A 25,242-nucleotide genomic window follows, 5' to 3' on the forward strand; every position below is an offset into this window, starting at 1 on the left:
ATTTTCATCTTTATTTACTTCATCATTATCATCATCATCATTGTCATAATCATCACCCTCACTGATGCATTGGTTTAGCCAACTGTTATCTTCTGTGCTCTCTTGTTGCTGCCCCAGTGAATGATTAATTCCACTCTCAGAGCTGTCACCATTGCTGTCGCAATGATCTTCATCATCACCGTCATCACTCTCATCATCTTGCAGGAACCTGGTGTGAATTATATGATCAAGGTCACCTCTGTCATCAAACACTCTTATGATGTGGTGGGGTATTTGAACCTCAGATGCCAAACACTTCTTCCAGTTATCTTGAAGGTACTGGTCTTCAGATTTCAGTGTGTGAACGGAAATGATGCAAAGGTGGATCACTGTCAGCTCCTGACTGAGATATATTTGGCTTAGTAATGTCAAGAAATTCAACGCCACTTTTAATGTGCCTCCACCAAACCCCCTCACCACAAAGAAGGAAATCTGAAATGCGCTCAAGGTGTGCCTGATAAGCATCCTGGTATTTAAGAATGACTCTGTGTGGGATGATGCTGTTTTCTGGCGCTGCTAGACACTGATAATTTGCTTAGACGGGATTTTTCTTCTTTCAGGGCACTCCGTCTGTTAATGTCATCCCCCTTCATTTCAGTTTGCGTTGCGATTATCCCAGGTGTAATAATCTCCCCAAGTCGTCAGCTGGATGTTGCCAATGAAATGCTTGAAAATGTGTTGAAATGCCATTCTTGTTGTTTGGTGTTTGTTGACCGTGAGCAGATGTTGGATGGGTGCGTGGCAAACCAATGAATCTAGGTAGCGGCCATAAAATTTTCTCTGTGTGAGAATTACAGGCCTCCCAATAACCTCCTCACATGCAATGGCATGGAGAAAAGGTTGATTGTGAAGCCTCAAGATGTTTCTTTGACAGTGCTCATTTCCCTTTGCATATAGAATGTGGGTAATCTCTGTCATAGTGTCCAACAAGAGCTGAACTATTGCGTTGACAAAACCTGGTGATGAAGTAAAAAATCATAAATAATCACTTCATTCTAATATAGTAAATGTCCTAAAACTAAACCAAATTTTTTTCAGTTAATAGAAAATGCAGTAATTTGAACTTGTTTTTGGGAGCTGGATACCATTAATTATATTTAGCCCTTTAATGGTCATCTATATCTAGGTACACATATCTTGCCCTGATATTTTGGTATTTTTGTACATGTACAGTGTTATTAGTACATTGTTAGCACATGTATACATGCTGTAGCATTGTCATTTATTGTTCTAGACAGAGATGTACTCACTCATTTCACATGTGTAATTCTGATCTTTATTGAACGTGGTTCTTCTACTTACTCAGTACAGTTTTAAGTATACTCAGGAATAGTAGTTTTACAGCATGCAGTAGTTAAAGTACCATTACACAATATTTGCACAGTATACATGGTCTGATGCAGTTGTTATGGTAATCAATACACTACATCCTTCCCAAGCAACGTTCAAAAACATCAATCAAATATTCACTGAATCATAGGCGAATCTACTCACTCAAAAATAAACAAAATTGGCCCAGTACTTGGTGGACTTGGCTATGCGTCCTGATCTAGTTGCAATGCTATGTTGAGCATTCTGAGCGGCTTGATCGTCAGAATGATCGCTTTCCATACAAGCATCAGAATTTGTCGATTTAGGATCACTACTTTCCCCTACTTTAGCTTGAAGCTCAACAGTCTGTTGACTCATTGTTGTCAGTAATGACTTCGTTAGCAGGCGCATGCTTTAAGTATTTTGCATTGCGAACTAGAGTGGTACTGTGGAAGCATTTACAACGCTGAAAGTGTCCCTCCCTTGAGACCTAATGATAACCTGCTTAGCCGGATTAAACTTTGAGTCTAATTTGTTTGGCTTCATATTCGCACAATACACAATGTTGCCGACATGAAAGTTGTGCGGAGCTGCGCGCTGCTTAGCGTCGTGATAATCTTTCAAGTGGCTTTGATAGGTTTCGCATCCTGCCTGATGTTCTCCATCGAGTGCTACGTTGTTAGCAACGCTTGCAATATGAGGTACTTTCATGCGTATTTCGCAAGTCAATAACAACATTGCGGGTGATTTTCCACTGACCGGATGCGGGCTTGCTCGATAAAGCATAAGGATTTTGGGCAATTCATCTTGCCAAGACTTGCCTTTAGTTATGACTGCTCAAAAATTCTTCTTGAGATACCGATGAAATCTCTCTAATTTCCCATTGCTACGCGCGTAATACAGATTCTTCTTTTATTCCGCTGTAGGCTTTTAGCTTCTGGTCATTCGACCATTTTGCACTTTGAATTTCGCTTAGTAGCTTGCTTAGCATGACATCCTTGCTTGTCTGCGCCTTCATGTCAGAAAGAGTGACAGCTTGCAAACCTGACATGTTTGAAGAGTACACAAATCGTACATTATTTTCGCAAATAAAACCACTGTCCGATAAATCGTTGCTTTTGGACGGTAAACGTGACAGCGAGTCTACTGTGTTAGAAGTTCCGGAGATGTGTGCAATTTGAAAGTTGTTTTGGTGCAGATGCCATGCCAAACGCTGAATTCTAGGTGGCAGAACTTTGCTTGAATGCGGAGCAACCATGCTTGAAAGCGGCTTATTGTCGGTCAACAGCGTAAACTTGATACTGAATAAATAATTGTGCAATTGTTCTACTGCCCAAACGCAACCTAAAGCTTCGCGCTCAATCTGCGAATACCTTTGTTCTGTCAATGTGAGAGATCGACTAATATACGCGATAGGTTTGGGTTGACCTGCACCCTGGTCTTGTAGGAAAATACCACCTAAACCGACTGGACTGGCATCTGTCACAACAAAAGGAGGAGCATCTAAATGGAAACAAGCCAAAACAGGTTCGCGAGAAAGCGATTTCTTCAAGGCTTTGAATGCCTTAGTCTGCTTATTTCCCCAAGACCACTTCTGTTCCTTTCTAGTGAGCTTCCTAAGAGGCTCAACTAAGTGCGCGTAATTAGGTATAAACTTTGCAACATAACCACATGTCCCGAGGAAAGATCGAAGATTGGATACGTCATCGGGCGGAGTTGTTGCCTTGATGGCTTCCGTTTTCGCCGGATTGGGCTGAATGCCATTCGCAGAGACAACATGGCCTAGAATAGAAATTTGTGAAATGCCGAACCTATACTTGCCTTTATTTAGCTTTAAGTTGTATTGACGGCAACACTCGAATACTTGCCGGAGACGCTTCACCAGTGTTTCCATTGTTGGCACGTGAATAATCACGTCATCAATCGAAATGTGTACGCCTTCGACGCCAAACAGTTTTTTGTCCATCATTTTCTGAAAGGCTTCGCTTGCATCATTAAGTCCGAAGGGAGTGCGCTTAAACCGATAACAGCCCCGTGGCGTAATGAACGTAGTAATATACCGCGACTCTTCAGCCAGCATGAGGTGAAAGAAGCCACTCTTGGCATCGATTTTTGCAAAACACTCAGAGCCGCGCAATGAATGCAAAGTATTGTCAACCTTAGGCAAAACATAACGCTCCCTAATTACGGCCTTGTTAACTTCATGCAAGTCACAACATACCCTTAGTTCCCCCGATTTCTTTGGGACGATAACTAGATTTGAAACCCATGGACTTGGCTCAGTGAGTTCTTCAATAATTTCTTGCTCTAGCATCCTGTCAAGCTCTTGTTGTTGACTGACAGTTACGCGTCTTAGGTGTTGACTCTTAGGTTTGACCTCTGGGTCAATGGTAATTTTGTGTTCAAAGTCGTTTACTTTGCCTAATCCCTCGAAAATGCCACTATATTCCTTAAGCAGTGAGTTAAGCTCAGTGTTGCTACTTTCAGGAGTGACAGAATTCACCTGCGTAAGTACCTTTAACTTAAAGATAGAGTGACGTCCTAGGAGTGACTCGGCATTACCCTCGATTACATAAACATTCGAGTTAATGACATTTTCGAGCACTCGAATTACAGCGTTAAAATACCCTCTACATTTCAATGGCTCTTTCTGGCCGTACGCTGTGAAGCGTTTTTCTGTACTGTTAGTCCAGCTGCTAATGACCAGAAATGTTCGTTTTATGATAAAAGCTTGAAACTTGGCAGGCTTACTAACCTCTGTAAGAGAACTATTTCCTGATATGGAGCCATCCCAAATTAAGACCCAGAGTCACGTACAGCGCATGTCCAAAAATGGCATATAAAGCCTTCACATGGAAGCGAGGCAGATGTAACATGCTGATTTCCTGGCGTTGCTTGGACAACTATGTTTAGTTTCTTGCTTTCTATTTTTAGAGCACGTTATATCATACAGTGCTTATGAATATAAAAGCAAGTCATATGACTGATCACGTGACTGTTTTGCATTCGATTAACAGCATAACATTAAGCAACTAGTAAGATTTAAGAATCCCTCTTTCTCAATGGAAATTTCTTCGATGCCAGGTGATTTGAAATAATTTTCGACCATTCTATGAATTCTGAAATAAAGTCATTAAAAATGTACACCTAGAAGCACACAATTATGCATGCACAAAATTGGATCGTCTGGAATTGTTGAGATAATCCGCTTGGATAAGGCCCTGCGCCTAGGAAACGATTGATGATTTCCAGCTGAAAAAAAAAATTACTGATTTTTATCCCCTGAGTAGAGGTTACCAAATACTATTTCAAAATAAACTCCCTCCTGAAAGTCAAAGCATTATACAAAAGAGCTGATATCTTTTCCAGTGAGCCATCATCATCATCATCATCATTGTTGGCCTCTCAAGGTCGGGACGTACGCAAACTTCACGATCCACCATAGCGTTCCCGAGATCTGACCTTTCTATCCCTGATTCCCTGGCAATCATGTCAGGAAAGGTCAATCTTCTTGAGTGGATAGGGCCACTTGGCTTCCATAGTAAGAGGGACTGGGTAATCTCACCCATAGCTCTCTGGCAATGACCAGTGAATTGAAGTTGCGACTTGGCAAGCTTCTGGGAGAGTGGAAGAAGATTTCCGTAAATGCTCTTGTGAATGTGTGGCGTGCCCAGAAAAGGGAATGTTTTAAGCATGTGGGAGTAGATTGGTATATGTCCCATCAAGCCGTTGTTGTTGAGGCGAAGTTAGTGTTTACGTCTTGGGACCGTAAAGCAGAATTGGTTCAATCAACATTTTAAGCAAATAGATTTTCTCTTCATTGGCAAGGTCGGATTGTTATATCTTGTTGAGCTTATTACACGCAAGCTAAGGCTTTACGGGACTTCACATCCTTTTGTCAGTAGATTATGTATGGGCCGAGATATTTGAAGTCGTCGACTTGAGTGATCATTCCGCCTGCTAGTGAGCGCAGGTGACACTTTGTAGTAGTGGAAATGACATGTTTTGCAATGTCATCTACAAAATCAAGATCTGTTGGATATTTTGCAGGGTGCCTTTGGCTACGTTAAGGATAGATTTGTAGGCCCTGTTCATTGATGGTGTGTAGTGAGAGAAGGAGAACATAGTCCAGCACAGTGATGAATAGGAATGTCGCCAAAGTTAGCCGGCAATTTCTGTGAAGGCACGGCGATCAAGCTCATCTTGTATGCCTGGACCCTTAAGGGAAAAGTGTGGGTTTTTTTCCTGTGATAAAGCAGACTCCCCGTCAGGACTACGTGCCCATTTAAATCTTGAAGTAGACAATAAAGTGAGAGAATGTGCCATCCTCTTCAACGAAGTTTTAAGCAAAGTTATCTATTAGTGACATACGATACCAAGCGCCAGGTCTCCCTGCACAATCAGACGAGGCAGTCAAAGTCCCCCAAGGATACCACCTACAGATCCATAGAAGAGATAGCATTTGCTGAACTGATTGACAATTGCAAAGATTACCGAAGGTTAACTGTGTTTTGACCTTGCAAGACTCCACTCAGCCAAATTTGAAGAGCTTGGAGTAGAACCTGCCAAAGTCTACACTTCAGATTTAAAGGATAGATAATTATCAGCCCTTCCAGATCTAAACACTCCCTTTCTCAACGAAGAGACATCCTTTATGCCTAAGGCATACCATCTTGCAAGCTGCGAGTAGATATTCTGCAGCTTCAGAAATTCTTTGAATGAAAGATTTCCCACAAACTGCCAAAGTGATGCTATTCCATCAACTCTCAAGACTCTTGTAAACATGATTATCGAAGGCCCCACAGTCCATCCGTAGCCCGGCCTGTAGAGAGTGACTCAAATTAAGCTGGTATGACCCTCTCTCATCTTTTCATCTTTAACAGCATCTCAAGCGATCAAAATCCCTCTTCTGTAGTGTAGTTTCCGCCACGCAAGAGAAAGGAATGTCCCTTCCTCTCCTAATCTATGCCTTAAAGATTTATGGAGCAACAATGAGGCGACTTTTTTTTCAATGCTATGTTTGGCGTGGGCTTTGCATTTCTTGTGACAGACCTCTTGCTTTTCCCGATATCGCAAACAGTGTTTGTACACAGTTTGAAAAGAATGGCGTTGCATGTCCTTCGGAACTGTGAGATGGTCTGTTTACAACTGCTGGACTTTGTTCTTGGAAAATATAGATTAAAAGCTAAGCTCCACAAGTGCACACGATTCGTTCCTTGCAACAGCTGTCTCTCTCTCTCTCTCTTGTGCAGCTTCAACAAATGAGGAACCCGGGGTGGATAGTGGGATAACTATTGTACCTTTACACACTGTACACTGTGCAAATACTGTTCCTCCAGCCTCTGAAGCTTCCAAAGGGGCACAAATTCCAGCCCCTTTTCTTGAAGTGCCTTCAGCAGTTTTAAGGGAAATTAACTTAAACAGTTCCCAAGACTACAAGTCATTGAAAGCCAGATCTTGACATTTTGGCAAGCACATCATATCAATTAAACGTCAGTAACTCGATAATGTATCTCAGCCTCGATTTCATGCATAGTTCCAATGTGGCACTTCTTGTGCATGCGTTAATATGTGTTTCTGGGTGAATATTTCTAATAACTTAAAATCAGAATTCAGTCAGAGAATGGTCAAAAATTATTTCAAGTCATTTAGCATCCAAGTACTTTCCGATGAGGAATCTTAACCATGTAATCAGTTGCTGATGCTCTGCTGTTCATCAAAGACAAAACAGTCACGTGACTTTTTTTTATATTCAAAGGCACTATATTATGCGCTCTAATGATAGAAAGTAAGTAACTTAACAGAAAAGCCAACGAAACGCCAAGAATTCAGTATTTTACATCAGCCTTACTTCCATGTTAAAAGGCTTTACGTGCCATTTTTCTGACATGCGCAACACGTGGCTCTGGGTGTTAATTTGGGATGGCTCCATATCAGAAAATGTTTGTCTCATAGAGGTTAGTAACCCTGCCAAGTTTCATGCTTTTTTCATGAAACGAACAATTGAACCATTTTTTGGTCGTTAGCAGCTGGACTATGTTCAGTTCATAGTTCTTAAAGTGCGACTTATACAACCTAGAGGATATTATGTCGTACTTACAGCCAGTGTCAACTATCATTCGGGTCTTTTGTCCATTCAAATTAACAGTAATGGAGCTGTCGGCGTTGTTGAAGGACAGCACTGGTTCTTTCTCGTCATCTGAGCTTTCCAGCCATGGACGTGCCTTGAGACTGCGAACTTTGTTAGGTCGGTTCTTGTCCTTCCTCGCTGGCCTCTGCTTACTGTGGTTCTGGTCTGAACCCTTCGGCTTGGATCAGCAGACTTTCTGCAGGAGTCCTACTTTCTTGCACGAGTTGCACCAGGAGTTAATCGCGCCACACTCGCTCGCACTGTGCCCATGAGCTCCACCGCAGCGATAACACGAGTACTTATGAGGTGGTTTGGATCCATGTTGTCCGTGTGCCACGTGGTGGATCTGGATCGTGTTTTCTTTGGAACCGCCAGACAGCAAAAGAGCTTCTTGTGAAGCGGTCTCTGTACTTCGATCGATCTTCATTGTTTTGGTTAGATCGAGGTTCTCCCGCTGCAACAGTTTCTGTCTTAGCGTCATGGAGTGGCACTTTTCCACTATTTGATCACGGATCATCTCGTCCTCTAACACGCCAAAGTCGCAAGACTTTGCAAGTTCTCTGAGGGCAGTTAGGTACGGGCCGATTGGCTCACCTGGCCCCTGCGCTCGTGAACGGAATTTGTGGCGTTCTGCCACGACGTTCCTCCTTGGAGCAAAGTATCCGTTGAAGGCAGTTTGCACATTTTCATACTTTTTGTGCATGCCTGGCAGCGTGTTGAAGATGCGTTAAACCGCCGGACCAAGGCAATGCAACAGTGTGGCTCATTGGACTTCATCTGCTTTGGTTGCTAGTCCTGAAGCGCTCGAGTAAATCTCAAAGGCGTTCATCCAATGCTTCCACTCCGAGTACAGGTCTGAAGCATCAGCATTGAATGGCGTTGGTGCTGGTAGGGAACGTTCCATCGCGTGTGAGGATTCGTTCTGTTCTGCCGGTTCTGGCTCGTCAGCTAAGTCTGCTGAAATTGTTTCTTCTGTGTCTGAATTGCTTTGTTCTGTTTCTTCTGTGTCTTCTGCACTTAGAGTGTCTTCATCATCCTCATCGCCAGTGTGTAGCGTTGTCATTTATTGTTCTAGACAGAGATGTACTCAGTCATTTCACATGTGTAATTCTGATCTTTATTGAACGTGGTTCTTCTACTTACTCAGGACAGTTTTACGTATACTCAGGAATAGTAGTTTTACAGCATGCAGTAGTTAAAGTACCATTACACAATATTTGCACAGTATACATGGTCTGATGCAGTTGTTATGGTAATCAATACACTACACATGCATTTCTATATGCAGCTGCATTTTTACCCATCACTTTGCATTTAAAAGAAATACTACATACTTCCTTTAGTACATTTAGGATAAAAGGAACATAAGTTTACCCCTCAACTCTTTTGCTAGCACAATGCAAATTTCACGGTAAACTGAACCACGCAGCTGATCTCTTGTACCACACACCAAGCTCAGCGTCTCCTTGTATAACTTTTTCTCTTCATCTGAGAGGTGGGCAATTATCTCTGTGACTATGTTTGAAATGTGCTCCTTTGCATCATGCAAGGGCTCTGTGGGTAGGACTTCATAAATCCCTGTGTTATTGAGAAAAAAGGTAACAAAGTGAGATTTTGGGATTTTTTTTGTTCTTTTGTTTTTTATTTTATCTACATTACATCTAGTATTGGTTTCTTTGTTATTCAGTTGCTTACATTGTAACTGTCCACATTGTGGTTGCTTTTACTAACTGAGATGATAAAGATTTTAGTGAAACAATTTCCTGTTGAAATTCATAATTGAAAATATTTTATTGCTGTACGTGTGTTTCATTATTATCAAGAAGTACATTAACTACAGTTATTCCATTTCCAAACCTACATTTGCTATGCAGTAGCTCACATGACTGCATGGCTAAATTGTGTATGCATATAAGGTAATTGTGCATGTATGTATACATAGCTATCTAGCTGGCTACTTAATATGCCTTAATTTAAATGCAGTGGTGCAGTTGTTTTTACCTGACGCTACATGGATTGCCCATATTTATTCTACCCCAATTAGTGGCTGTGAGAAAAACATGGGAAGTGAGTGAAATGTCTGCTCGTATTCCAATATACAGTAAAAGGACATGCACATTCGGAGTAGAGATTTCTACATGTATATCACAAAATATGTCTAAAGCAAAGTACCCTGTAATTGAATTGTGTGCATACCAAGATTGAGATCCTCTAAGGGTCTTCCTTGGTCACTAATCAGCCTGGCTGGTACTCTCTGTATACCACTAGGGAGGAAGTAAGGCCATTCCCATGATGCACTGCTTCCAACTATATTATCACCGGTCGTTGCTCACGTGATCTCACATTTCGACTCAAACAGAATGAATGCAGTACGCACTGTCGAGCGCTCCGACCGTCGTTTTGAAGTAAACAAGCTAGTTTATTGCTACTGTATCGATGCAAGGACCAAGAAATTTGTACCAATTTATTACAAGTTTCCCTTGTATGGAAATCTTATACGTGCTTGGGCATGTTAGTTTTCCGGGCGAGCTTGCTGTTCGAGGCATTTGTTGTTTTGTGTGGAGCGCGGAGTCTGAAAGGATTGGAAGCTGTCGGCTGCTCGAAGTCCAATACTTCTGAATGTGAAATCATCCTGTTATTTCACGGTAAGTAATATTTCCTTCATCTTATACGTTATTTATTCGCAATTTACCTGTACCGCCGCAGTTCGATTCTTACTGTAATGTCGCTTGCGTTTGTTCTACATATTCTTCAATTGTTTCACCACTAAGCTTTTAATAAAAGTTATTGCACCTATAACAATTTGCTTGTTCTCCTGACTCTTCAATAGGAATCTACTGGAAGAAAAATTTCATTTATTGTCGATTTCGACATTGTGTCCTCCACAAGCAAATGTCTCAACCAAAATCGATGGAAGAGTTGCAAAAATTCTTCGGCAGAAGATCCCCTGGCCGATTGCTGTATGTGGCTCGAATTTACGACATGCCAGTGCAATTGCACTAAATTTCCTGCACTAGGAAGTGTCCTCATAAATTCAGGTAGGCCTGATACTGACAGTGTATACGAAGACGGATCATCAGAGGACGGATTGGAGCATTCAGATTAGGAACAAGGCGTGAAAAACAAGAAGAAAATGATGTAGCTGAGCTAGACAACGAGCAGGGTGACGAGGAAGAAGATTCAGTTCCAGTGTTTACAGAGTATGTCGGATTACGTGGCAGTTCTTGGCACGAAGACTGCCAGGGCACTCTCATGAAGTGCCGAGATAAACTCTGCAGTAAAGAGGAAATTGAACTGAGAGTCCTGCCTGAACCTGATAATGTGAGGGACAAAAATGCACTCATATTCAAGCCAAAGTCAATGATCAGTGGGATAGGATTGGATATATCCCAAAGGAACAAGTGCAAAAGTTTACTGTGGCTATTAGAAACAATGAAGTAAAAATTATTAAATTCAAAAACATTAAATGCTGGGTTCTAATGTCAGACGCTGCTACTTGGGTATACGAGTACGCAGCATCAGTATTAGTCACCAAGACTGGTAAATGGTTGCCTCGTGATAACCTGTACAGGTATAATGATGACATTTAGGTCCCGAGTCCTGATTTTCATGAGCCAGTCTAGCACATGTACTAAGAACCTGGCTAACCGGATCCCAGCAAACCAAGCCAGCCTGGTTCATGTAATCAGGCCATAAAAATATATTTTCCTCTGTCCACTGCCAGCAATGTGGAACTTTTTTATATTGTTAATGTAGGGTAAGGGGGAAATCACATCAAACTCCCAGCAAAGTTGCACCAAGTATAGTCAATCAACATTAGTAGTTGATCGATAAATTTGCCATCAATTACTGACGATTGATAAAATAGATGAATCCATGTCATAAATTTATTCCCACACTGACTACATGTAGACAACATGACAAGTAGAATCATAAACTATCAATGGGGATGGCACACACCACAACTTTGCCTGTACTGGCCCTGTGTAGATTTGGATTTCCAATAACTCAGTAGGGCAGTCATGATAATACCAAGTTGGACGTTTCATTCTTAGCGAATTTATTATTGAATTTCTACTTGTCCAACAGGATTGACACTTTCCAGGGCGAGTGTCGAATTATCCTCTTTTTGTGAACCATCAATGATCCCCATGCTCATTGTAGCCATAAATTTTATTTGAAATTTTTTATATTGAATTAGGAAAATGATTTAAGCTTGCAAAATTGTGAGGCAGTTTAGAAACCACCATTTTTTTGTATAAAGTTAACCATTGGAGTGAAGGAAATAACCTGTCCAAACAACTCAACAGCTGAACCATTTTTCTTCCACAATAGGCCATTCAGAGTTTCCATTTGCATGTGTCAAAGAGAGGCAAAGTCGAAATCCTTTGTTATAAAAATGACTCTTATTTGCAAGTGACTAAAAATCATTTTCATATGAAAGGTTTTGCACTTGCCTCGCATAAACAGGAAAATGGCAAGTCTGTATATTTCTGTTAAATAGTTTCGGAATGTTCATACATACAATTAAATATCGTATCAGAGTAAGAAATCCATAAAGATATATCATTTTCGACTGTACATAAACAGTATGTTTATTTCAACTTACACAAGATTTACACAATATCACATGGTGCCACATATAGGTCACCAGTTTGAACATTGGAGGTAACTATGATAATCTTTCACCAGCTTGGTAAATAATGTTTAGTCTTCAATGAATGACTTAATTTTGTTTTTGTATTAATAAGATGTTCATAGCTTACTGGCTAGTCTATTGGTATAGATGTTTCAATAAATCTTATCCCCAAGAAATCTTCCAAAAAAGGCTGTGGAGGAGGCAGTATTAGTATGATTTGTCAGATTTTGATTAAATGACCGCAGGTAAACCGACTTCAAATTGATGAAATCTTTGCCTGGTTGACACTCTTATCTCTTGCTGGTAAGAATGACCTTCCTGCAGTGAAAATTGAGTTGTCTTCTCTTGTGTTTCGCACAACTCGGTGAAGCCGGTATGGATTTTTAGCAGGGTTATCATTTGCAGCATCATTGCAACCAGGTGGAGCTGCGTCAAATGATGGCAATGGGTCCTCTGAAAACCTCTCATTGGCAATATAGTAGTGAAATGGCAGGGCAGGATCCATTCGTTTAGTAAACTCACTGAAAAGTATAAGAAGGAAGTGCAAAAACATTGGTAGCAATATTACTTGACGATTATTGGGTTCCAAAATGGGAGTTATACACAGTCAGAGTGTTGAGTAGAAGATGAAATTAAACTACCAGTTGAGATATTAGTAGAGATGTTTTGAGAGTTGTACTTGTATTCGTGTAAGGAGGATTATCAGCTGTTGCCCAAACTATTTTCAAATAATTCTTATATTGTCTGAAAAAAATTATGATTATTGGTGGCTTTTGAACCAAAAGACAAGGAGGCACTCAGTTGTCAATGTGGTAGTATGATTGGACAATATTGTTGAAAATATTTTCATATTTATTTCTTTTTCATTATGCCATCTGCTCCAAATTTGAAAACCATTTCTAGTCTCCTTAAGTGCTCATAACTTCAATTAGTTCAATTTTGGTCTTCATGTACATACCACTCAATTTTTCTCCATTTGAACTTGAACTCTTTCAGTGTAAAATTAGGGCCTAGCCAGCTGTGGCACATGCAAAAGAAGCATTCTAGATCATCAGTTTCTGAACCATGGGGGTTCTCTTAAAAGCCAATCTCCACATTTTGGCAACGCCGAAACTCTTGACACTCAATGTTGGTTGTCACCTCAATCACAGTTTCACGGGAAAATCCTCTGATGCCACTGATGGGTGTAGACCAAAAAACAAGAGGAACAAAACCTTATTGTCAAGTATTTCCTCAACGAAAAAGCAGTCGTGCTCAATAATAGTATTGAGGATGGTTTATTGTCAAGTATTTCCTCAACGAAAAAGCAGTCATGCTCAATAATAGTATTGAGGATGGTTTAACCATTAACTCCTCTGGCTCATGGCCACTGGAACTAAGCTAGAAATAGCTTGTGTGAGAAGGTTAAAATTCATTTACTCCTTGTTCACTGCCAAATTAAAAAGAGTCCCCAATGATGCCTTGTTGATGGAAATGTGTTAATAGAACCAAGTCGTTTGTGTCATAAAAAACTGAAATAATCACTATTATGAAAAGTTCTAAGTTTACAATACTGAAGAGGAAATGCAATGAAAGAGAAAAATTCAAACAGTCTAAACAAATGTTTCAAGGTCTTATTTTAGGAAACATGATTTAAGCAATTGCTTCAAATTACAAACTTGATCATCAATAAATTGACCTGATCCATAACAAAACACTAATATATAAAGAATTGTACTTGTTAATCTGTTTAGAGATCAAAGTGGATTTACAGATGACAATAATAAATGAATAAGCTTCATTGTTATTAAGTGTTGGTGCATGTACAGTGTCCTACCTCTGATAGAGGCCTTTCAGTGAACAGCATTTTGCTGGACGCATCAAGTGTACAATTTACCCTTGATCGCTTTTTCTCTGGCTTACTCGGTGTTGTCCCACTTTCTATGTGATGTCTTTTCCCCGAACTGGAATCGTCCATGATCTAGAACGAAGAAGCAAGAACATAAACCAAACATTGCTTTTTGATATTTCTCATTTCTACCGAAAACAGCTCAGAGCTGGACAAAAATTGCAATAAAAGAAGAATAAACAGTCCAAATTTCGCGTCACAAAGAAAACAAAGCGAACCGCTCGAGCTATATGATGCAACAAGCCCAAGTCCAGCGAATAACGTAGTGAAAGCAGTTTGCCCTTGCGACGCCATTCAACAATGAAAGTAACCATTCGCGCCATATTTTCAGGGATTTTCAGTCGATATTTGCCCCAATGAAACGTGAGTACATTGGGGTACATTTCAAATACTTTAGTTCTGTGTTCCTCAAAGCAAAGATTTAACGCCTCAATGGGCAAATGTATTCCATATATTATTGAAGAAAACGATTTTCGCATACCTTTGTGAAACGATCATAGACAAACAATGACGTCTTCACGGCATGCTGCCCACAAACAAAGCCCTAGAAAAATAATACAGCACAATCATTATTCCTTCAATGCCTCATCAATAAGTAGCGCAAATGACACAATACAAAAATCAGGGAAAAACTTACGGAAACCGACTTCCATAAACAAGATAAATCCAGATGAAGAACGGTGATTTTACGCACGAACCACAACGATTTCTCTACGTTGCATCATTGAGGCGAGCGTTTTTGACGCTAAGCACAATGGGTAGGGCCTTATTTTCTCCCTGGTATACCACCAAGATGTTCTTTTAAGGTGACTTGGAGATCCTTTTTGTAGCCTTCATCATTCAAGCCTCGCTCTCTGCATTCCTTTCTGAGTTCAGTAACTGACATATCTTTGAAGGGTTTGATCCCACCATTTCTTTTTACTCTACCAGCTGGCCCTGCCAGAACTATCCTTTGACAATAAGCTAAGGACAGTTGAGGACGACGAAAACAGTAGCTAAGGTCACGATATTGACGAGAATGTCCACTGCATGCACTGCAACCAGCATGTCCTCCCCTCTGCTCACCACTCTCAAACTGCTGCTCTGGGCCATCTCCATGAAAGAAATGCATCACATCATTTACCTTTTCTCCGCCATTGGTTTCAATCTGGTGCTGAAGGGAATCAGGACACTCTTGTCTTGTATCAGCATATGCTAGCTTCTCAACTTCTATTGAGCCACATCTCCCAGGAATATAGAGGTGAGGCTTTTCAACTATCACTTGAACATCCAAATCTCCATGCCCTCTGGCCTTCATCTCTTCAGGAGAGTAGAAAAAAGCTGCATCATATATACATTGGACAAGATAGAGGATGTGACCATGATTTAAAATGGTAGAATTGTCTCCCTATATCATCAAGTGTCTGGTTCTGTCATACTTTATTAGTAGTTCCCTTCTTTGCATGGCTTTTAAACCCTCCTCAATATAGTGGCTGTTTTCTCCAATTCTCTTCAAGCGTACCTTGACATACTGGTCTGTCATGCCTTCATAGTGAGCATCAGGATGTCCACGCACTATGCCAAGTTGTTCACATCTCTGAAGCTCTCTCTTTCTGATTTCATACAATGGTAGTTTTCGTGTTGAAACTGGGAATTGAACCTCTTGCAGGGTGCCATCACTTTTCAAAGCCAACTTTTTGTACCTCTTTGAAACCACCAGCTCTCCAATAGTGTATTCTCCTGCATCAAGTTTGGTCTACAATGAAAAATTATAAGGAAAAAGGGAGAGTCTATTTTTATAGTATCACAAGCAAAGTGCATTTATTATTATTCTAGCTGTTGTTATGAACTATCATCATAGTTCTTTCTTTCTTTCTAGACCCCAAAATTATGACTCTTGGAGACAAACTAGATGAACGGATAGTTAACAGTTTTTGGAGATATGGGGTGGGGTCTTTTGGCCCAAAAACATTTATTTCTGAGTGGAAAATGCCAACCATGATACAGCATAAGTTGGTTTAATGCTTCCCGTCAGTGATGTAGTTTGAAGCTCAGTAATTAGTCTACAGCTATGCATTGAAAACAAAGGCTTGGAATTGATGGGAAAGGCAGGCCTGAGAGAGTGACCGCACGCAAAGCTAATAAGCTATTAAAGTAAACAATAAGGCATATATCAGGTGAAAAGTCGACTAAAAATTGCCTGCAAAGCTACAAAGCTACATGTTTTAAGACAGGACATAACATGATTGGAAAGCAAATTTAAAAGTGCCCGCAAAGCGAGAAAGCCATGCATAATCATAAGCGCGTGATATGATTCAACTGAAAGTCAAATTCAAGTTGCCTGCAATGCTACACAGCTATCATTTGAAGCAGGGCATGACATAGCTAGAAACAAACCACTATGCGCCCGCTGAGGTTAAGCTACAAGTTCTCAACGGGTCATGACATCAACTATAGAAGGTCAACTTCACAACACCTGCAAAGCTAGAAAGCTATACGTTTTGAAGCAGGGCATAACAAAACTAAAAACAAACTTCAAACTACCCGCAAAGTAACTAAGCGACACATTGTGAGCAGGGCATAAAATCAACTAGAAAGTGAACTGCATGTTGCCCATGAAGCTGAAAAGCTAGACATTTTGAAGCAGGGCACAACATCAACATGAACTCGCATCTGTACTGCAATCCTTTCAGCTGCCTGTTCAGCTGCAGGTCTCCGCACTCTCTGGTTCCTCGGCTGCACTTCGTCTCTCCTCCCCTCTTGCAGGTGAACACTGTGATCCACTCCTCATATCTCCAATAGACAAACTAGCTGAAGAGGTCTCTCAATAGTGTAGCATAATGGGGTTGACAGGCCTGCGCGACTCTCATGTGCGTGTTTAGCCTAAATAAGAGTTTTGCCCTCACGGGTATGTCTTCCAGAGAACACCCTTTTCTCTATGAAAAGAGCGGTGCTCCCTGTAAATTTTCTTTTAGCCCTGAATTTTCTTCTTATTAAATGCCATCTATGATGTGGAGGATTTGCGCGATAGACACTGAACAAAGCCATGTGTTTAACTGTCGCATGTGTTGTAATTGATCTCAAAGGGCTTTCATTTTGCTGTTTATTTTTGTAAAGCCATTTTCTATCCTGTCTTGTATGCTCGTTAGCTTCTCAAGGATTCTCAAATCATTCTTCCACTTGCTCTTCTAAATGCTTGCTCTTCGCTTTTAGCGACTTAACCTCCTCCCACGCGGCACTCAATGATTTTGTTGCTTCATTTAATTCCTTTCTCATGGCCTCTATGTCCTTTGTTATTTGACATCTGAGGGCTTTCATTTCGCTGTTTATTTTTGTAAAGCCATTTTCTATCCTGTCTTGTATGCTTGTAAGCTTCTCGAGTTGTCTTCTCCAAGCGATGAGCTGGAGCCACGAGGCGGTTTTTTATCTTTGCCTTTACTATTTGACATACTTTTAGTTAGAAATGACATCTGTCGGACTCCATCAATACTTCAAAAACATTCAAACATAACCAGACAACAGCATAAAGATTATACACGCCATTTTTGAGAGCTTCACCGAAGGCGTCTGACCGCCATATTACCCAGTCCCAGTCCCATTCAGTCGAGTTGCTGTGAACCTTATTATGACTTGTCTTCGATGGCGGTGCCTCGTGTTGAAATAAACGTTGAAATTTACTGGTAGTCTACATTCGCAGCTACAATAATATTGAAAATCTCTGACCCTTTTAATCTAGTTTTGTTCAAACTGGATGAACTGTAACTCACCTATATATTCTAACGGAAACTGTAGCAGCAGCTCTTTTGGTTGAACCTTGTTCTTTAATGAGATAGAGAAAACAAATATTTTAGGGTATCACACCATTACATGAGAAATAATAAGCTGCGTTTTTGCATATTAACAGTATTTTCAGTGTGAAATGCACTGCGCAAGTCTCTTATTTGTTCAGCCAAACAATTACTTAATTTTTTGTCTTTATCGATGAGAAAAATTAAAACCAGTCAAACTCAAATGTGTTTTGGATACTTCTATAATTAGTTCTGATAGGTAATAATACACTTTTTTTAATAAGAAGAAATATCCGTACTTTATCTTTCATCATTTCCAATTCCTGTCGCAGTGAGGAAATCTCTCTTTCCTTTGTTTTCAGCAGTTCTTGTAACCTCTCCCTTTCTTCCTTCTCTCTGGATTCCCTTGTTTTAGCTCTCTGTTTTCTGCATCCAACTTTGCCATCTCCACTTCATAATATCTGCTCGTGCCCTCCAAGGTTTTCTCTAGCTGTTGTTTTTTTCCTTCTTAGGCCTTCCAAATCTGTAGGAAAAAAGCGTCCCGTACTGGCCATTATTAGCCATTATAAAACTAATTTGTTCAAGGCAGTCTGCGCATGTGCCTTGCACTTCAAGTAGTTAATTAAAAGCACGGGAGTCAAAACGCTGTGATCCAAGGAATAATATGAAACATTTTTCGTGTAATTCTAAAAGGTTGCATGACAAATAAATTTAGACATATCTGAATCAGATTTACTGGAAATGGCCTAAGAAGGAAAACACTTTTCTTGAGATACATCGGTCTCCATAACTTCCAATCCTGTCTTTCACGTTGATCAATCTCTATGCTCCGAACAAAGAAGACCCTTGTTTTTTTCAAAATATCACAAACCGAATGCTTGAATTTGATTGTGACAACATTGTCATGGGCGGAGATTTTAATTTGATTTTAAATTCTGAATTGGATAAACAGGGTGGCCGGGCTAACACCTCTCACCTGAAGGCGCTTGCTGAAATAAGAGAAGTCCAAATTAACCTTGACCTAGGTGATATCTGGCGTGATGAAAACCCGCTCGTTATGAGATATAGATGGAGAAGACGTAATCCTGACATATCTTGCCGGCTAGACTTTTTTCTCATCAGTCGTGGTGTATATAGCAAAGTGACCAATTCGGATATTTACCTGGGTACAAAACCGACCATTCTATGATTACCCTTAGTTTAGGTGTCACCGAAAATCCCAGAGGTCTGGGCCTATGGAAACTCAACACCTCTTTCCTTTCAGATATAGAGTACATGGATCGAAGTAAAATGGTTATCTCTCAGACATGTGGAGATTATAAAGATGACGATAACGTTGACGACACCTTGCTCTGGGAAATGATTGAACTTAAAGTCAGAGAGGCATCAATTTTTTATGGAAAAGAAATAGCTGCCTATAGGAGAACAAAAGAAAACAGACTTTATGCAAATTTAACATACTTAGAGAAAAAAAATTGAAGAGCCATTGCCCCCTCAGTTTAGAGAAGAGTTTAGCCAACAGTTGATCGAGACAAAAGAAAAAATCTACGAATATAAAACTAAGGGTGCCATCCTGCGGTCCAAAACATGTTGGTACAATAAGGGTGAGAAAAACTAAGTATTTTTTTAATTTAGAGAAGCGACACTTTAAACTCAAAGCTTTAAGTCAACTTTGTCGAGTCGATAATTCACCTTTATCCTCTGACCTTGAAATTCTTTAAGAATGTGTAAATTTCCATAGAGAGCCATATAGCAGTAAAACGTCACAAAACAGTCAAGGGGACCTTGAGTTCTTCCCAAGAGTAAATTGCAAGAGGTTGGATGAGGACAGAAAAGTGTCTTGTGAAGGCCCTCTAACAGTTAGCAAATGCTTTGGGTGCGTTCAAGACAATGGAATCCAACAAGTCTCCTGGTTCAGACGGCTTCCCCGCTGAATTTTATAAAGTCTTTTGAAATGACATTTCTACCCTCTTTGTGAATGCTATCAACTGCTCTTTCCAAATAGGGCAACTTTCCGTGACCCAGAGGCAAGGCGTAATTTCTCTTTTACCAAAGAAAGACAAAAATCCTCTTTTCCTAAAGAATTGGAGGCCAATTACTCTTTTAAACTGTGACTACAAAATTGCATCGAAAGCGATAGGAAATCGAATGGAACAGGTACTCCCTGAAATTATTAACAATGACCAGAGTGGTTATTTTTTAAAAGGACGCTCCATTGCAGAAAACATTTTACTAATTTACAGAATAATAAATTTTGCAGACGACATGAATAAACCCGGTTTGTTGATGTTCATAGATTTTGAAAAGGCCTGGATTCGATCGAATGGACTTTTATAGAAAGAGCTGTTGTTCAAATTATTTTATGATGATGCGTCGACCGCTATCCAGAACAATGGTTGGGTCTCAGAGCACTTCACTCTAAGTAGAGGGGTCAGGCAAGGGTGCCCATTGTCCCCTTATTTATTTATAATAGCAGTCGAGATATTTGCCAACTTCATTAGGACAGACAATGACATTATTACCCGTACAAAAAAGTGCAGAGAAATCTCGGGATTTCCCTAGAAAAACTGAGATTTCCCAAAAATTTTATTCCGAGAATCCTCGGGAAAAACGTTGCATTCTTTCGCGTTAATTTGCACAATATATTCACGGGAATTCCAAAGATTTCTCGGGAGCCTTCAAGAGGTAGAAAGTTTCTTTGATATTCACGTGATTTCCCAAGAATTCGCAAGAACCAAATTTAGCAATTTAGCAATTTGGGCACTGAAAAAATGTCACTAATTCTCGAGAATTCACAAGAGTTCTAGCAAATTCTGGAGATTTCTAGAGAGTTTACAAAAATTCTTGAGAATTGTTTAGATCTCTTACGAAATGCTAGGAATTCCCGGGAAAGCTTTTTTGGAGGTCAGTCATCGATTCGCAGGAGTGACATTGATCTTAGTCACAGCGTCAATTAATCAAATCAAATTTCCCTCAAACAAGTCTTGCTGTTTCTCTGGTATTTATGGTACTTCATTATCAGTAGACGTGCATTCTATGTTCTTCTTCCACAATTACTACAAAACAAACTGAAAGTGGTAATAATATCGGAAATCATTTTAATAATATATCTCTTATTTTTATGTGTACAATACAGTGGCTTATTACGCATATCAAACTTATCTCCCACAAACGTGAACATTTGCTTAAATTTGCGTCTAGTCTGGCGCGGCCAAAATTTTTTGGTATTACGCAAGCGCAAGAGGTTAGATGAAAACAAATAACATGGCGGCAATGGCGGCAGGGAGAGTTAAGAGGGAGATCATAGCATGAAAACGATACGCGGAAGAAGTCTTTTCATCAGAGCTTTACTGTAAAAAGACAAGAGTAAAAACAACCGACTGTAAACTATATCCCGTGGTTGTAACAGACGTGGACAAGGTCGGGAAGTGAAATTGGATTGGCTACAGTGAATGCTACGACGAGTGGCGGGCCTGTGAATCTGAAGACAACAATCTTTTCCAGCAGATGGAACTTCGTGTTTGTTTCTTCCCTCATAAATCCTGACTTTCCTTTTCAATAACGTATTTGTCAAGTTCGTGATAAAATATCTTCACCCCATATTAAAGTTTGGTCACGTCATTTGTTTATGATCCTTTTGCAACACCGAAACCTCCACTTTTCTTCTTGACTCTTTTGAGTTCTGCACACAGAGACCCACTCTTTTTTCGAAAGCCATTTATGATTTGGTTGTTCACAACAACACTACGAATGCCCGTCTCTTGAAAGATTTTCTCCACGATTGTAGCGAAGGCAGACTCGCCATTGCCCTCTTCATTCAATTTTGGCAATTGTGTAGAGGAGATAGCTGAAAGTTGAGTAAAAACGACCGGGATAAGATATATGCGAGATTAGCAATGAAAATTTAATTCATTATTTCATGTCCGAAAAAAACGAGACAGTTAATTTATTTAATTTCTTATGAATAGCTTACTTGTTGATACTGCATGTGAAGAAAGGTGGCGGATGGCCCGCAAATCCATTATTTTAATCATCCGATCCGCCTCCTACAGCATTCTAGGATCTGCAGAACAAAAATAATAGAAACAGCAGAAGCCCTCCAACTTCAACGGCGATTTGACCCACCCAAAATAGTCGAACACAAGCCGAATAATATACCAAAATAAAGGAAATTTTTCGATCTATCCGAATTTGTCGCTAAAATCGAGATCCGAGCATGCGTAGAAGAGTACGGACCCATTGTTTTTACACTGGCGTGAAATGACTTTTGATCGTCTTTAAATATTGCGTAAACTTGATTTTGACCCCTTAATTCTTAAGATTTTGGTATTTCAATCCATTTTATACAATAGCTTTAATATTCATTTTTTTAAATTCGTTGGTAAAACTGATCGCGGTTAAAATGTTTTTGAGTAATCTTGTAAAATGTTTTAAATCTAAGGTGTTCCTGGGTCAGAAATTGGTGGGGGCGTGATCGCTGGAACTTGATATAAGCTTTTGTTAACACTGAGTTTGATATGGATACCTAATAAAAAAATGAAAATATGACATTATTTTTTGATTACTCCTGTTTGTAAAATCAGCATAAACATGATTTTAAAAATATTTGACTTGAAAACAAAATAATAAATTTTCTGATTGAGTTTATAAGAGCAGCTTTTTCCGGAATTGCTTCTGCTGTCCTCTTATCATGAGATTAACTGCATCTTGGTCAGCCTGGAAATACTCTTTCATGATGCCTGGAATTACCAAGTAAACATTTTTTCAGCAAAAATGCATTTTCAAATGTCTAATGATCTTATGTTATTTAATCAGCAGCTGTCTGAGTTTCTTTATCCGTATATAGCCGACTAATAAAGAATCACATCTCTGGATAATTAATAAGTTATCGATGTCGATGGTTTAAGATTAATGAGTTACTTACAGTAGGTAATGGCAACACTTTCTTTGTTCAGGGCACCTCTCTCCTTCCCCTTTTGTAGGTTGCAGTTCGTCCCTTTAATTGAACTGGAGGCAAGCTCCATCTCTGTGAACAGTTTCCCTAGCAATGGCTTCAAGGCATCTCTGGGCTTTGAGTAGCATTTTGCTATCTCTTCAAGGGCATGCTATAAACAAAGAAGTAAACGAGCCATCTTTAGTGGGGCAATTAAATTGCGAGACTGGATAGAAAATTTCAAATGGTCCCTGGTAGGTAAAATCATGGACTGTACTGTCAGGATGTAGGTCCAGTTGCTAGAAGGATTTATAATAGGACCAGTTCAAAATACTGTGCACATAAAAACAGTTGAAACAGGACAAAATCCTTGACATATATTACTTTGAATAATCTGCCCTTCAAATGAGTCGAAAATCAAATGTCGCTTGAATCATTGTGTGTCTGGCCTAAAGTGATCGCTCCACTTGATTTCAGTGACTACTTAAAATGAAAAAAAAAAAAAAGCTTTCCAGTCACAAAGGTGTCAGTTGTCAGTGGACTGCATAAATTCTTCTTTAAAGTTAAGTGACCCTGATTCATTTTTTCCCTTCATTTGTTTGTTTAAATACAAGTGTATTAATTTGGAAGATTTTTCGGTCAGCAAAAAAAAATCTTGATAAACTCATATAAATATACTGGCTTACCTTACTGAAGCCATTGTACAACTCCGAATCTGCACTGTTATGTTGTCCCTGGCCATGGTCAACTCCTGGGGCAGCACTGTGAGATGTACCAGAGGGACGCACACCATTAAACTCGTGCCTGTTGATAAAGATAATAAATTGAGAAATCCAGGCAGATTAATAATAAATTTTAAGGCATTTCCGACTTGCCTTTTACTTTTGTTTCGAAACGAGTCCTGGTGGACAAGCTTTCATGTAGAAATGAATTTGATCTGCTAGGCAATTTTACTTAAAGTAAAAGTCATTTCCACATGAAAGGTTGTGCAGCATGACTGATTCTGAAACTGGATGTTCAGGTACTAGTACAACAACAACTCGGAAATAGCTTATTAATTCTCGCGATACATGAATGCACGGCAAAAAAGTAAATGAAACAATTGGCTAAGAACTCCGAAAACATTTTATTTTAACCTGTTATTTGATAATGATACATGTAGTGCATAGAAACCTTCAATATTCTAAAAATAGTTCTTTTATTAATTGTTTCCAGATCAATGTTACTTCATCTGCATCTTATTTAACAAAAGATTTGTTGAACATTTAAAAATATTAACATTTTATGCATCTAAAATTTATAATTTACCTTTACTTTCCTCTTTAAATGGCGCACCTTATCGTGTATTTACCTGCAATTTTACAAGCAGAGCTCCTCTTGCAACTCTTGAAAACTCTCCATAGGTACAACTGCCGGAACTTTTAGAGTGCTTGATAAATTAAGGGGCTCAAAGCTGTCAAATTTATCTGCTTCATAGTGGTTTGTACTCAAACGCACATCTTGGAGCAAGGATGAAAATAAAGTTGGTGGTGTGGAATTGAATGATGGTGGAGGTGGCGTAAATTTTTCATGAGTGCTCTGCAGGGATGGGTGCAGTTGTTGGAATGGGAGCTGAACTGAGTACAATGGATCATGTTGTTGCTGTTGCATACTTTGAGGTTGACTACTCTGAAATAGCCCGGATCCAGTGTCCTGCAACATTTTTAGAGACCTTGCTGCCATAAAAGCCTTGATGCGCTCTTCTTGAGCAGACTTCTGGACATCCTTAGAGGCCTTAATAAATTATGAGGGAAAATAAATATGATCACAAAAAGGAGGCATATTTTGGTAAGTTCTAAGTTTATGAAGCGAGTCCTGACAAATGCAAAACCTAAAAGGGGCTGCTGCTGACATAATTATGAGAGCTAGGCCAGGCATCTTCTTTTTAGACATAGAATATCATACACCGGTTAAATACATGATGGCATAAAGAAAGCCACTGTTTTGAGATGCACGCACCCAAAGGCCATTTTAATTTGCCTGATACTATTTATATTTTTACACTGGCAAATTGAAATGGTTGCCTTTCTGTATGTTATGATCGACTAAGAGCGAGTTTTAACTTAGTGCCGTAAGAACCACACAAATGATAACACTTGACCTTGGAAGGTACTTCCTTCTTCCTTTTTGCTGTCTTTTGTGTCCGTGTCTTGTCTTGTTTTGCTCCAGCAGTTTTTCCTAGCACCATCTTCCGCTTTTTGGCACCTGGCAGGGCAATCATATTTACAGAAAAAAAAGTTTGCACCGGAAATTAATATAGAAATAAAGCTGGAGGTAACGTTGTAAGAAAGAAAGATTAACCACTGCATTTCACTTTAAAGAAATATGCATATTATTGCTGATCAATAATGATGCTTTGATAATTAACTTGATGGAAACATCACGTAAATTTTTCTAGCCTACACTAGCCTAGTTTATTCAAGTTCGTCATTTGCAGTCCTTGTTAATCTTTGCCATCCCTAACGATCCTCATTCCGTTTTGATTTGTTCTTACCT

At 39.6% G+C, this 25,242-nt stretch overlaps 1 long non-coding RNA gene and 1 pseudogene across 2 annotated transcripts; both read right to left on the reverse strand.

Moving 5' to 3' along the window:
* Positions 1-633: 633 nt before the first annotated feature.
* Positions 634-24,967, reverse strand: LOC146486442 (uncharacterized; annotated as a pseudogene). The gene is made up of 7 exons (XR_014859651.1): positions 24,848-24,967; positions 24,071-24,480; positions 23,394-23,511; positions 14,799-15,742; positions 9,677-9,747; positions 8,855-9,058; positions 634-995 (listed from the first exon to the last, which is right to left on the reverse strand). The product of XR_014859651.1 is annotated as an uncharacterized LOC146486442 (transcript).
* LOC146486443 (uncharacterized) lies at positions 12,006-14,716 on the reverse strand. Its single transcript, XR_014860519.1, has 5 exons — positions 14,645-14,716; positions 14,489-14,551; positions 13,936-14,079; positions 13,078-13,305; positions 12,006-12,640 (listed from the first exon to the last, which is right to left on the reverse strand). It is a non-coding gene; the product is annotated as an uncharacterized LOC146486443 (long non-coding RNA).
* Positions 24,968-25,242: the final 275 nt, after the last annotated feature.

The sequence above is a fragment of the Pavona decussata genome, unplaced genomic scaffold, assembly GCF_977016875.1.
Source record: "Pavona decussata unplaced genomic scaffold, jaPavDecu1.1 SCAFFOLD_21, whole genome shotgun sequence".
In the NCBI taxonomy this organism is placed as follows: Eukaryota; Metazoa; Cnidaria; class Anthozoa; order Scleractinia; family Agariciidae; genus Pavona; species Pavona decussata.